General features: G+C 40.2%; 1 pseudogene; it reads left to right on the top strand.

Annotated features, from left to right (window-relative positions):
- Positions 1–600: 600 nt before the first annotated feature.
- On the top strand, positions 601–6089 carry LOC104427603 (annotated as a pseudogene).
- The last annotated feature ends 8269 nt before the right edge of the window (positions 6090–14358 follow it).

Genomic DNA, 14358 nt, shown 5'->3' with positions numbered 1-14358 from the left:
AACGGATGTATGCTTTTATTGAATGTAAAAAGATAAGAATGCATTATCCAATTTTTTTCTCCCTTCATGAGTGTCCAAAAATTGCCCAATGATAAAAATTTGTGTCTTGGAGGAAAACATTTGAAAAGTATTTTAAAAGCAAAATATCACATATTTTACTGAGACATTTGGAAGATGGGGTTAAATGCCTCGCTTATAAAAGGTTGCACCTTTTTCTTTTCGTACTCAATATTTGTTTTTTTGGTAAGGTCAAACACAATATTTGTTTATTTCATAGAAAATCAAAGATTCGGAAAATTAGTTATATCGATGAGCAAAACATGATCAGTAAAGAATTCTCAATTTTTTTTCTGACATTATCCTAATCAACATCTACTTCGTCCACGTTATTTCTTTATTTATTCCAAAATCCGACCTTATTTACCGGTTTAATTCCGGTTTGACTCGACGGAGTCTGTCTGGGATGTGTTTAAGCCATGTTTTCTGTCAGAAATGGAATCCTTTTGACTCATTTGATTTCAGAAAAGCTCGAGACAGTCGCAGAGCTTCTGAAACTCTCTCTCTCTCTCTCTCTCTCTCTCTCTCTAGCAATCAAAAGAAAAGTTATGGCGGGAGCGACGGGCAGGAAGATCTCGGCAGCTGCGGCGAGAGCTCACACTCGGAAATCGAAGCCCGGCTCCTTTCGTCTCCCTTCAGGTGTCGCGTCTCCCTGCTTTCTTTGTCGATAAAATTTTAGCTCATTTCGATCCCACTCTACAGCATTCCCAGATTTAGTGTTTCGGCGATCAGTTCCTACTGGCATGTAGAAAAACTTGGGACTTTGTACATGTAAATTTTGCTGGGAAGAACACCTTGAGTATGTGCTAACATAGATACTTCTTGTTGATTTTGAGTAAATAATGGTTGATTTGAGCTTTTGACTATTTGAGACCATCAATGTCTGCTGTGGAACACCTAGAGTATTTCTCAACTTTCTTGGGTTTCACTCTGCCAATATGTATCGTATTGTGTGAGAATATGACTTGACTGATTTATCTTCCTGATTCGAAGTTATAGTGACACTTCCAAGATTGGGTCCATGTATATGAAGGATGAAAATTCACAAGTTCTTCACCAAACAACAATTACATTTGGAAAGTGAAAACTCCACTTAGTGTTAGCTAAAGGATATTTAGGGTGCGTTTGGTAACGATTCTGTTCCCGGGAGCTGATTCTGATCAAAACTGATTCTTTTTTATTCTGTTCCCGGGAACTGATTCTAAGCATTTTAAGCCGTTTGGTAAGGGTCTGCATGACAAACTTCCCCAGCCCAAGAATTTATATTCTTCTCTTCCCCAGAACCAAAAAAGAATAGAAACCCGCATGATAACGGCAAGTTAATTTTTGTTCCCGAACAAAATGTTAGCCCGGAATGGTTTTGGAATAGAAATGAGAAGTAAAAAAGTTGCTTCTTGTTCCGGGAACAAGTTTAAGAAATAAGTTAATTTTTTTCTTTTATTCTTCTCTTGTTGACTGCCATTGACCGCTGTTGACCGCCGCTGCTCGCCGCCGGAGGCCGACCGACCACCGCCGGCCGATTGCAGCCGCCGCCGCCGCCGGAGGCCGACCGACCGTCGCCGCCGGAGGCCGATCGACCGTCGCCGTCAGCCGACCGTTGCCCCACCCCGCCGCCGGTCACCGAGGCCGACCGTGCCGCCGCCGCCGGTCGCCTCCGCCGGTTGCCGTCGGACGCCGCCGCCGGTCGCCGCCGCCGCCGCCGCCGACGCGCCGCCGATCGCCGCCGCCCGATCGCCGCCGCCGCCGGACGACCGCCGCCGCCGCCGGTCGCGGAGGCTGACCGACCTTCGCCGCCGCTAGCCGACCGTTCTTTGCCGTCGCCGCCGGAGGCTGACCGACCGCCGCCGCCGCCGCCGCCGCGTCGCCGGACGCCGCCGCCGCCGCCGTCCCCGCCCGGCCGACGCGGCGGTCGGCGGCGGGGCGATGGGCCCGTGCGGCGGCAATCGGCGGCGGCGATCGGCCGGCGGCGGTCGGCCGCGGGGCGTGCGGCGGCGGCGGCGTCGGCGGCGTCCGGCGATCTCTCAAAAAAAAAAAAAAACAAATAAATATAACAAAGAAACTGTTTTTTACCAAACGCATTTCTATTCTTTTTCTATTTCTAGATGTGTAGTTATCAAACGGGTTTTTTACATAGAAATTGTTCCCAGAATAGAAATAGAAAAGAACTATTTACGAAAAGAAATTGTTCCCAGACCAAGAAATGTTCTCATGCGCACCCACCGTCCAAAATTTCGATTACGGAATAGAATTGCGTTTGGTACCATGTTTATTAATTATGTTCCAAATCAATTTCTTTTAATTTTTAAATAATTTGTTTACTTTTTTCCTTTGTTTTCTTTTCTTTTTTTAATTTTTAATTTTTTTCTTTTCATTTTCCTTTTTTTCTTTTTTTTTTTTTTTTTTTCCTTTTTCTTTTCTTTTTCTCATCATCTTCTTCTTCTTCGGCGGCGACCTCACCGCGTCGCCGGCCCTCGTTGGCCGAGCCTCGCCCGCAGCCGGGCGAGGCTTGCCTAGCCCGCGAGGCTCGACCTCGCTAGATCCGGCGAGGTCGAGCCCCGCCGGGGCCGGGCCGACCTCGTCGGGGTTGGGCGAGGCTGCCGGCCACCGGCGGGCCGGGCGAGCCTCGCTGGTGGCCGGGCGAGAGCTCGCCCAGCCCCTGCCCAGTCCCGGCGAGGCGGGCCTCGCTCGGCCCCGCCGAGGCCTCGCCCAGCCCCGGCGAGGCCCGCCCGGCCACCGGCGAGGCTTGGCCTCGCCCCGGATCTGGGAGGCCGAGCCTCGCCGGTGGCCGGGCAAGCCTCCGGTGAGCTTGCCGGACCGGCGGCAGACGGCGGCGGCGGACGGCGGTGGTCGGCGGCGGCCAGCGGCGGAGGGCGGTGGATGGCGGTGGCGGACGGCGGACGGTGGCGGGCGGTGGTGGACGGCGGTCACGAGATGGCCGAAGGGAAGAAGAAAATTTATTGATTTTGATTCTCAAATTCGTTCCCGGAACAAGAATCAACTTTTTTTTTTGTTCTTGATTCTATTCCCAATCTGTTCCCGGGAACAAAAATTTTGCCAAACGCGATTTTAGGCCGAAACTGATTCCGGGAACAAAGAATCAGAATTTGGCTCTGTTTGGATGGTTACCAAACAGGGCCTTATATTCTTACTTTTCATGTAATTTTCTCTTTTTAAAGGTTACTTTGTGATGCCTGACAAAAATTTGATGGTATTGATATTAGACATGGTAGTGTATATTTGCTTCATGGAATTCATGTGTCTTCACAGATTGTTTAACTAGTGTTCCATTTGCTCTCTGTAGTTGCTAATACTGTGTAGTGGTTATATGCACACACCATTTTAGAGATCTTCCAAAAACTACTTCTGGTTTCATTCATTAGAATTGTTGCCTGGGCTTATCAAGCTATCCAACCTCCTCAACCCAAGATACCTCGCTCTCCTGGTGGGCCTCCTGTTACGGCACCAAGAATAAAGCTTAGAGATGGCAGGCACTTGGCATATAAGGAGCATGGTGCTCCAGAAGATGTTACGAAGTTTAAAATTGTTTATGTGCAAGGTTATTACTCTTGTAGGCATGATGCTGTTGTCACAAATACTTTTTCTCAGGTGCTCAAAACTTTGTTTGATGCGGAATTTGTCTACATTCTCAAATGCAATATCTTCAATTCTACTATTCATTAATTCATGGGCGATCAGTGTTCTTAACCAGTAAATCATCGATGATCTAGGGGTCTACGTTGTGTCTTTCGATTGATCTGGCTATGGACAGAGTGATCCTGATCCACAACGAACTACAAAAAGCATCGCTTTGGACATAGAAGAACTTGCTGATCAGCTGGGATTTGGCTCAAAATTCTACATTGTTGGCTATTCCATAGGTGGCCAGATTTTGCGGAGCTGCATCAAGTACATTCCTCACAGGTACAATTGTTGCGATGAGTTTATGTGGGTGGATGCACATCGAAATAGTAATGGAGAGGAATACATAATCAAGTAGTGAGAAGTATTCAAAATACCCTGGGTGAGAATATTCACTAGCCCAATCTTCTTGTCTTGGAATATGGAGATCGAGTGTAATCTGCAGCAACCGTAAAGAGTTCCTCACGAATTTCCTTGTGTTGGTCAATGTATGAAAATATGCAAGCATATATTTGTGTAAACAGAACCGAGATTTTCGGTCTGCATGTTAGTGCATTCTTGTTTATCTTTTGTTTTACCAATACAAGGGAAATCTTTGATGCTGCAGGCTAGCAGAAGAAGCGCTGCTAGCTTCAGCTATCAACTACTGGTGGCCTGGTTTTCCCTCAAATATGTCTACTGAAGCATATAACCGAATGCTCCAGAGGGATCAATGGGCACTTCATGTTGCTCACTACACTTCCTGGCTTACCTATTGGTGGAACACCCAGAATTGTTCCCTCCTTTCAGTGTCGTAACTCGTTGTACTGATGTTTACTCTCCCTCAAGCAAAAAAAATCCTTGCCCAATATAAAAGTGAAAATTCCTTATGTATAGCCTACTTATTTTTACTATTGATTTCCTATTACTAGATAAAATATTGTCATTTTTCTTCGCAATTAATTGGAAAAAAGGGCAAACAATGACCAGTAACACAAGTGGAAGCAGGAGTGTCAACAATGAGCATCTACATGATTGGAAATCTTGGTCGGTTTCCCTTAGAAAGAATCTCCTCTGCTCTTAGAGTGGGTGTCTTAAAATGCGCCCTATCTTAAGAAGAGGAAATCATTTTATCTCTTCATGTTCCCTTTTCTTTTGTTTGTGTTGATATCCTTCCTCAAGGGCCTCACTCAAGGACCAAGACTACCTCTATTTTAGCAGCATTTTCGACTATTGCAGCAGATTCAATTTCCTTTGTCTACTGATTAAGGTAGCTGCGGGAAAGGGATGTACCTTCGAGCTTTCGTGGTGTGGTACCAGCTCAACCTAAAGGAGATTTGCTCCCATAGCCGTTGTTGCTGTGGCTCAATCAGTTAATGTTGAATCTTCCGCCCCTGAATGGTGAACAAACCAATCTACTTCTTCTGGATCTTAGGACACTTGAAGCAGGACTGACTTCAACAGATGGAGATTCATTAGCTGCCTATCCATTTCTACCTTTGTACCTGTAATTTGGATTATAAAACTAAAAGTTCACTTTATAAAGCTGGTATTGTTGACAATTTCTCTAATTCACGTTATTGTTTTAGCTTTTTGAATTTAGGGACGGACACCTTTCAAATTTCTTTGTTCATTGTTGTTGATATTCTGAATTTTTTTTTTTGTTCTGTTCTTGGCTTGGTTGAAGGAGTAAGGTCTTAGCTAAAAGTCTGTTAAGAAGCGGTTTAGTTTAGGGAGTCATGCGCATTGTCTCAGGCTGAAGAATGATCTTTGTCCTTGGAATCGGCCACGCTCCTTTGTCTTTATCACGAATAAAAAGTTGTCCCAGTTTACTAGAAACTACCTGGCTCGATGGAGCTTGAAAGTAACATGTTGTATGCCAGATTTGTGGTCAGATGAATTTGCTGGAAATGTAAAATTGTTTTGCAAGCAACGTATTTCTGCATTTTACCAGGAATTCAGTGGACATAGTTTATCATCTTCAGTTATCACTTCTATCTGTGCAACATGTCTCTCCTTCTCTCCTTAATTTCAATCGGTCCCCTCATTGCCTAGTCTAATTATATCTTTATTTGGTTTCCTTTTAGGCTGAGGTAAGAAAACAAGTACAGTTTGAAGTAGGTCAACAGGGGGAGTTTGAGTTCCTCCACCTTGGCTTGATAATTGCATTTGGTACCTGGGAAATTAATCCCGTGGATCTAGAAAGCCCATTCCCTAACAATGAAGGTACTATCCATGTGTGGCAAGGGAATGATGATACGTTGGTGCCTGTCACAATGCAGCGCTTCATCTCCCAGCAACTCCCATGGATTCAATATCATGAACTACCCAAATATGGACACGGAATTCCTTATGCTGATGGGATGTCCGATGTTATTACTAAGGTACTCTTACTTAGAGAAACTGCCAAATAGCTTGCTCGACTTGTAGACTTCAGTTTTGTTCATTGTTCTTGAATGAAAGATTTGAGCCAGAGCTGTAAGCGGTATCTTGTTTGCGATCTTCTTACTTTCCCTTCCTATCTTTGGAGTTGCAAGGTCAAGTCGACCCAAATGGTCTAATTATCTTGAGATTGCTCGTCACATTTGGGGCATTATTTGGAGTGCATGTTCCGAAAGCAAACAAGAATAGCGCTTTTGCATTGGAAAGGAGAGAGTGCAAGATTTAATTTCCCAATTTGTATAGTTGATTTGATTCATCTACTCGCATAGAAAGGTTATATAGTCCCCTGTTAAAATTGTTTTCCATCTTGGCCAATTGGTGAATGGAGGTTGTCGAGACAAATCCATGGATGTATTCGGTAAATTCTGATAATCTGTGCTGGTTGGTGATCCTGCATATCATTTCAAATATAGATTAATCGAATGCCAAGGGACAACTGCTAAAATGTATGGGGAAATACTCACCATAAGTTACCAGGGGAGTTGGAGTAGAAACGAGCGATAAATTTGAAAGTCTTGAGGGACAAAGCTCGTAGCCTATGGGAACATTATCATTATCACCCTCGTCCTGATCATCGATAGAAGCAGTTGGATTCTCTTGATGCTTGGGGGCATCCCAGGTCTTGATGATGCTAGAGATCGGACTGAGTAGGAATCTGAGTGGGCAGTCTTGATGAAGCTTTTAGGCCTTTTCTCTGACGCAATAAGGGGGTCCTTCTTCCTCTTCTTGAGCAAAGGTACTTCGACATCTGCTATTTCCTTTTCTTTTGAACCCTGTGCTCGGTTTGTTGAGAAACACTTGGCGGAAATAGAGACTTATTAGAAACAGAGCACAAGAAGTAGGAGTAAGGGCATAAAAGTAGAAAGATACATTTTACAGCCTTTCCTCCAATTATGGCTATTGCACTCTTCCTTTTAATCTCGATCTTCTTCGATATCCTTCATTTGGAACATTGAGTTTGAGCTGCTCCAATCCTTTGAGGGCTGTGCCTTCCCAACTTCTTGAACTTGGGTTCCTTTTTATGGGAGAACAGTAACAATTTGAACAATATTGAATCAACGCAGCGGAATAAAATAATCTCCCATCTTGTGTAAACGTAATAAGAATCGATATAGTAGAGTAAAATAAATATCAAGCACGCGAACACAAGACAAGTTTTTACGTGGAAAACCTCATCGATGTAAGGAGATCAAAAACCACGGGACCGGAGTCCACCCAAAATTCTTCACTATCAACAAAATTGTTCTTCTCTAGCAAATATTAGAGGTACATAGCAGCAAACACCTTAAGAACATAATTCTTGGCAATACACATAAACTTCATGAAGGATAAATCTGACAAAAAATGCAAGTTTTGATCAATCCACGAAAAACCTGATGTGGGGAGTTTCAAACGAAAATCAAACCGTTCAGATTCGAGAAAATTACACTACGAACATACTAACAAAATTTCAGCTCAATCGGACCATGAATCGACCTCCGATGCTAGCTTGATATAAATCAAATTTGTCTCAAATCCCAGATTTTCTGTTTTATCTTTTTCTCTTGTTACTATTTCCTTTTTTGCAACTATCTCTTTATATAGATAGTGATAAATCCTATTTCTCCATATAACTTATCACATGGGCTCAAGCCTTTTTTTGGACTTGCAACTCATTAGGCCTCCTCCACATAATAGTGAACCTAGCTAACAAATCTCCCCCTCACGACAATGTGGAGGGATTCACAATCCCTACTATCAATTGGCAATGTTCAAGCTTCTCTTTTGGTAGAGTCTTTGTCATCATATCAGAGCCATTATGATATGGATGAATTTTCTCAAGTTCCAACAACTTTTCATCTAGAACATCTCTTACCTAATGATATCTAACATCAATATATTTCGATCCAGAATGAAAAGATGAATTCTTACCAAGATGAATTGCGCTTTGATTATCACAAAATAGCACATACCTCTTTTGCTTGAACCCAAGTTCTTCTAAGAACTTCTTCATCCATAGCATCTCTTTACTAGTTTCAAATGCTACAATAAATTCAGCTTCGGTGGTAGAAAGTGCAACACACTTATGCAATCTTGACTTCCATGACACAGTTCCACCCGCAAAAGAAATCAAATAACCAGAAGTAGATTTACGAGTATCAATATCTCCTACCAAGTCGGAATCTGTGTATCCAACTAACTCAAGTTTCTCGGTCCCGAAACTAAGTTTCAAATTTGAAGTTCCTCGAAGATACCTCATAATCCACTTCACTGCATTCCAGTGCTTTCTGCCTAGATTTGACAAATAGCGACTAACAACGTCAACTGCATGCGCCAAGTTTGGGCGTGTACATACCATCGCGTACATTAAGCTTCCTACAGCTGAGGCATATAGAACACTTTCCATATATTTCTTCTCTTAGTTGTAGGACTTTGCTTCATATTTAACTTAAAGTGGGCAGCAAGAGGAGTACTAACCACTTTAGCCTTGTTCATGTAAAATTTCTTAAGGATCTTCTTGATATATTTCTCTTGCGACAAAAACAACTTCTTAGCATCTTTGTCTCGGGTAATTCTAATGCCAAGAATCTACTTCGTCGATCCTAAGTCTTTCATGGCAAAAGACTTGCTCAAATGTTTCTTCAATAACTTCATTCTTGAAGCATTCCTGCCAACAATCAACATATTATCAACATAAAGCAAGAGAATAATAAAGTCATCATCATAAAATTTTTGGGCAAACACACAGTTATCCAAGGAAGTCTTCTTATAGCCATGTTCTGTCATAACTGACGCAAACTTTTTGTACCACTGTCTCAGTGCTTGTTTTAGGTCATAGAGACTTTTCTTCAATTTGCACACATAATCCTCTTTCCCTTTCACTTTCACTTTAAAACCCTCAGGTTGTTCCATGTATATCTCTTCCTCCAAGTCACCATGTAGGAAGGCTGTTTTAACATCCATTTGCTCAATTTCCAAATCCAGGCTAGCTACCAAGCCTAGTACCACACGAATAGAAGACATTTTTACTACCGGAGAAAATATATCATCAAAATCAATACCTTTTCTCTGACCGAATCCCTTAACAACCAATCTAGCTTTGTACCGTGGTTGTAAAGTATGTTCATCTTGCTTCAACCTATATACCCACTTGTTTACCTTTAGGTAACTTCACCAACTCAAAAGTATAATTATCATAGAGTGACTGCATCTCATCTCGCATAGCATCAAACCAATTACTTGTGTACTCATCTTCTATTGCTTCTGCATAGCACTCTAGTTCACTTGCATCAGTCAATAATACATACTCATCTTCATAATACCTGGTGGAAGGTCGTCGGTCTTTAATGGATCTCCGAACTGGAACATCCAGTGGAACATCTAATTGAGCCTCTAGTTCAGGAATAATATTATCTATTTCAACATGTTTAGAAACATATGTGTTATTTGGAACATTGATTTCCTGCTGCTCTTCATCAACTTGTGTAAGAATATTTGTAAGAGGAACTGGATCCAAATTATCACTAACTTGTGGTGCTAAAATCATCTCTGCTTTCTCAATATCGTCTATTGTTTGATTTTCCATAAACACAACGTCTCTGCTTCTTACAATTTTCTTTTCAAGCGGATCATAAAATTTGTAGCCAAGCATATCTTGTCCATAACTAATAAATATGCACTGTCGTGTTTTCACATCAAGTTTAGACCAATCATAAGAAACATCTTTGCATGTCCAAACTCTATTAGGAACATCAAACTCTAAAGGAACGCATGCAGTAAGTTTTAATACATGCACAACTGTACTTAAAGCCTCACCCCAAAAGGATCCAAGTAGCTTTGACTGTGAAAGTAAACATCTTACCATTTTAACCAGTGTTCGATTCATTCTCTCAGCTAAGCCATTTAACTGAGACGTCTTGGGAGGTGTCTTTTGATGTTGAATACCTTGTTGTCTGCAATATTCATCAAAAGGTCCAATATACTCCCTCTCGTTATTAGTTCCGATGCATTTCAATTTCTTTTCAATCTGTCTCTCAACTGAAGCATGAAATTGCTTAAAAGTATCTAACACTTGATCTTTAGTTTTCAAGGTATTAATCCAAATTTTCCTTGAAAAATCATCTATGAAGGTAACAAAGTAAAGAGAGCCACCAAGTGATTTTGTTTTCATAGGACTGCAAATATCAGAATGCACTAAATCCAGTGTACCTGACTTTCTTGAAGGATGGGAGCTTTTAAATACAACTCTGTTATGTTTTCCTGCTAAACAATGAGCACACTTCTTTAGCGCTAAATTTTTCAATTCTGAAATGAGCTTCTTCTTGGCCAATATCGACAAACCCTTCTCACTGATGTGACTGAGCATCTTATGCCATAATTCAGCTGCATCTTCGCTGTCTATTGCATTAATTTTGTCTGTGGACAACTTTGCCTGCATAATGTACAACAAAGAATATTTTTCACCTCTAGTCACAACAAGAGAACCTTTGGTGAACTTCCATTGACCATTACTGAAGGTGCTGCAATACCCCTCATCATCCAACTTGCCTATAGAAATCAAATTCAAGCAAATATCAAGCATATGTTTAACATTATTTAATATTAACCTTGTGACATTGCTGGTTTCTAGGCACACATCACCGATGCCTACAACTTGAGCTAGTCCATTGTTTCCCATCTTCACATATCCGAAATTACCTAACCTGTATGATGTAAAGAAAATCCCTATGAGACGTAGCATAAATGGATACACCACTATCAATTACCTAACTGGTTTCATGAGATACAAAATTCACCACATCACCATAAAAAAAAATAGTGAGAAAGTCTTCTTTAAGTGCAACAACACGATTGTTATCACTAACATTATCACTTTTTTTTCTCTTTACATTTCTCCTTTTGTTTCTCCCTTTTTAACTGGCGACAAAATCTCTGAATATGTCCATTCTGATAACAATAATGGTACTCAACATTAGCAAATTTATTATACTTACATATGCTTTTATCTTTTTCCCCATTTTCTCGACAACGAAGGCATCATAATGTGAAGATGACGATCCTTGTGTCTTCCTTCTCATCTCTTCATTCAAAATACTACTCTTGGCCAAATCCATGGTAATCGTACCATCTGGGGCGACAAAGATGTTTGAAACGTCTCCCATGAGTCCGACAAAGTACCAAATAACAATAGTGCTTGAATCTCATCATCAAACTTGATTCCCATCACAGCCAACTGATTTATAATTCCTTGAAAAGAATTTAAATGATCAATCAAATGAGTACCATCTTGATATCTTAGAGCTATCATCTATTTTATCAAAAATAACTTATTATTCTCAGTTTTTTGAGCATATAACTATTCGAGCTTATTCCATAAACTGCATGCATGTGTTTCCTCAATAATATGGTTCAAAACATTATCATTCACCCACTGCCTAATATAATCACACACTTGACGATGAAATAAAGACCATTCAACATCAATTTTATTCTTTGGTTTCTCTTCAACAAATATAGGCAAATAAAAATATTTCACATATAAAAGATCTTCCATTTTCCCTTTCCAAATATGATAATTCGAATCATTCAGTGTAACCATTCTACTCATATTCGTTTTCATTGTTTAACACAAGGCAGAAAAATCAAGCAATAACCAGATGCTCCGACATCACTCTGATGGGAGAACAGTAACAATTCGAACAATATCAAATCAACGCAGCGGAATAAAATAATCTCTCCTCTTGTGTAAACCTAATAGGAATCGGTATAGTAGAGTAAAATAAATACCAAGTACGCGAACACAAGACGATTTTTACGTGGAAAACCTCATTAATGTGAGGAGATCAAAAGCCACGGGACCAGAGTCCACCCAAAATTCTTCACTATCAACAAAATTGTTCTTCTCTAGCAAATACTAAAGATACATAACAGCAAACACCTCAAGAACATAATTCTTGGCAATACACATAAACTTCACAAGAGATCAAGGATAAATCTCACCAAAAACGCAGGTTTTGATCAATCCATGAAAAACCTGATGTAGGGAGCTTCAAACAAAAATCAAACCGTTCCGATTCGAGAAAATTATGCCACGAACATGCTAACAAAATTTCAGCTCAATCGAACCATGAATCGACCTCCGATGCCAACTTGATGTAAATCAGATATTGCCTCAAACCTCAGATTTTCTGCTTTCTCTTTTTTCTCTTGTTACTATTTCCTTTTTTGTGACTACCTCTTTATATAGATAGTGAGAAACCCTATTTCTCTATATAACTTATCATATGAGCTCAAGCTCTTTTTGAGCTTGCAACTCATTGGGCATCTTCCACATAGGAGTGAACCCAGCTAACACCTTTAGCATCATCACTTACTAGTGAATTTGAATCCTTCTCGAAAGAATCTTCTGAATCCACAAATTCATGCGATTCTAGTAAAGTGGGAAGTCCCGATTGACCACCAAAATCTGACTCTTTTTTCCTTTTTGCTCGGATCCTTAGATTTGGGAGTACATCGCTTAGTTCAGCTCATGACAGTCTTTATGGCATCCTCATTAGGACTCTCAAAGCCACAAAAAAGCCACAAAGAAGTTCATTCAGAGATACACCCAGTTTTGGGATCGAATTGATCAATATCATAAGAGTAAGGAATCATGTCACGGCTATATGTCCGCTTGTTCATAAAAGGGAACTTCAAGAAGGAATCAACATGGAACTTGTCATAGACCAAATTGTCTAGCACAATACTGTAGAGAGTAAATCTCAAAACCATGGTAGAATCTCTCTTTCTTAAGCGATCATATGGGAAGGTTTACTGGAGAGAGTACACATACCAAGAAATCATCATTGTCATCCCGAGCAAGAGAATCGAAGAGGTAATTAAATTCACTGCATCATAGGCAAAGAATTCAATATTCTCTAGGTCAAGCTCAACAAGTACTTGAAGATTAAATACAAAAGAGGAAATGCCTTCAGGCACATTCAAAGAGGAGCAACTCAACAATCAATACCCAGGAGGAAAAGGAGCGGGTGGTCGAGATGTTGGTAGAGCATGATAATGAAGGGCATGAGGTTCCTGGCTAGACAAGGAAGGAAAATATAGAACCGTCCAAGATTGTAGAAGCCAAAACAAACCAAACAAGGTGTGGGAAGTTTGTTTATAAAACAAACTAAGTGTATGTTTCCTTGTCCAACATAGGAAAAGTCAGAGGAAATTGGCCAATTAATAAGTGTAGATTTTTTTAACATAGCTAAAGAAATGATCGGGTGTGGGCTAGACCCCACCATACCCGTGAGCAAGTGTGCAAATAATTGTGTTATTTTGGCGCGATTTACCCTTTGTTATTTATTTTTTATTTCGTACGGTATCTTATTAACTTTAATCAATTCAAAGGTTGTTTTTGTTTATTGAGAATTTTCAAAAATTTAAATAAAGAATCGAAATGTTATTTTATTAAAAAATAATTATAATAAGATTTTTTTAATTATTCCAAATTTGTGTGTGTGTCTTTTCAAGACAACCTTTAGAAAAAAAATACTCTTTCAATTTGCAACTTTTCCTGAAGGGTTGCATTTGTTCATTTTTTCAACTTCTTCCGAATGGACGCCTTTGTTCATCTAGGCTTCGAAATGATATGTTTGTTCATTTTTTGCAATTTTTCACAAAGAGTTGCTTATGTTTTAAGACTGTTTTATATATACATGTCAATTTTCAAAAGAATAGTGTGTGCAATCATTTTATCTTTTCAAGCTTTCTTTCTGAAAAACTATAGTCAATTTTTTAATTGTTTCTTAGAAAGATCCTAGAGAAAAACTAGAATTGCTATTTGGTATTATCATTTTGAGACTTTGTTTTATCTTGGAGGAAATTTGCTGGTGACCATTATCAATGTTGTGGGGCAACTATATTTTAAAGAAAGTGATATCACGCCTCAAAGTTCGACTTGATTATTCTAGATATCTGACTTTATTGTTCTACCCAATTCGAAGCCGTATTTTCTCAACACAAGATACCATCTTCTCTAGGCATCATTGCAGAAGCCGCATTGGTGAAGCCTCCATACAAAGTGGCAAGGATGAGCAGGCCTGAAGCAAGTGATTTACCTGCTACGAGACTAGAGGCAATGTAAACTATGTACAAGATTTAAGAAGATATACTTGGACAGCCAATAGAGCAAGAAAGTTAAGTGTTCAACAAGATCGATGGGGCTAGAGGTGGGACAGAATCGATGTGGAAAATATCATAATTTTTTTTAATTTAATT

This window comes from Eucalyptus grandis, chromosome 11 (assembly GCF_016545825.1).
Source record: "Eucalyptus grandis isolate ANBG69807.140 chromosome 11, ASM1654582v1, whole genome shotgun sequence".
NCBI classification, from domain to species: Eukaryota; Viridiplantae; Streptophyta; class Magnoliopsida; order Myrtales; family Myrtaceae; genus Eucalyptus; species Eucalyptus grandis.
The sequence above is the reverse complement of the archived record's forward strand: the minus strand, read 5'-3'. Positions and strand labels throughout refer to the sequence as shown.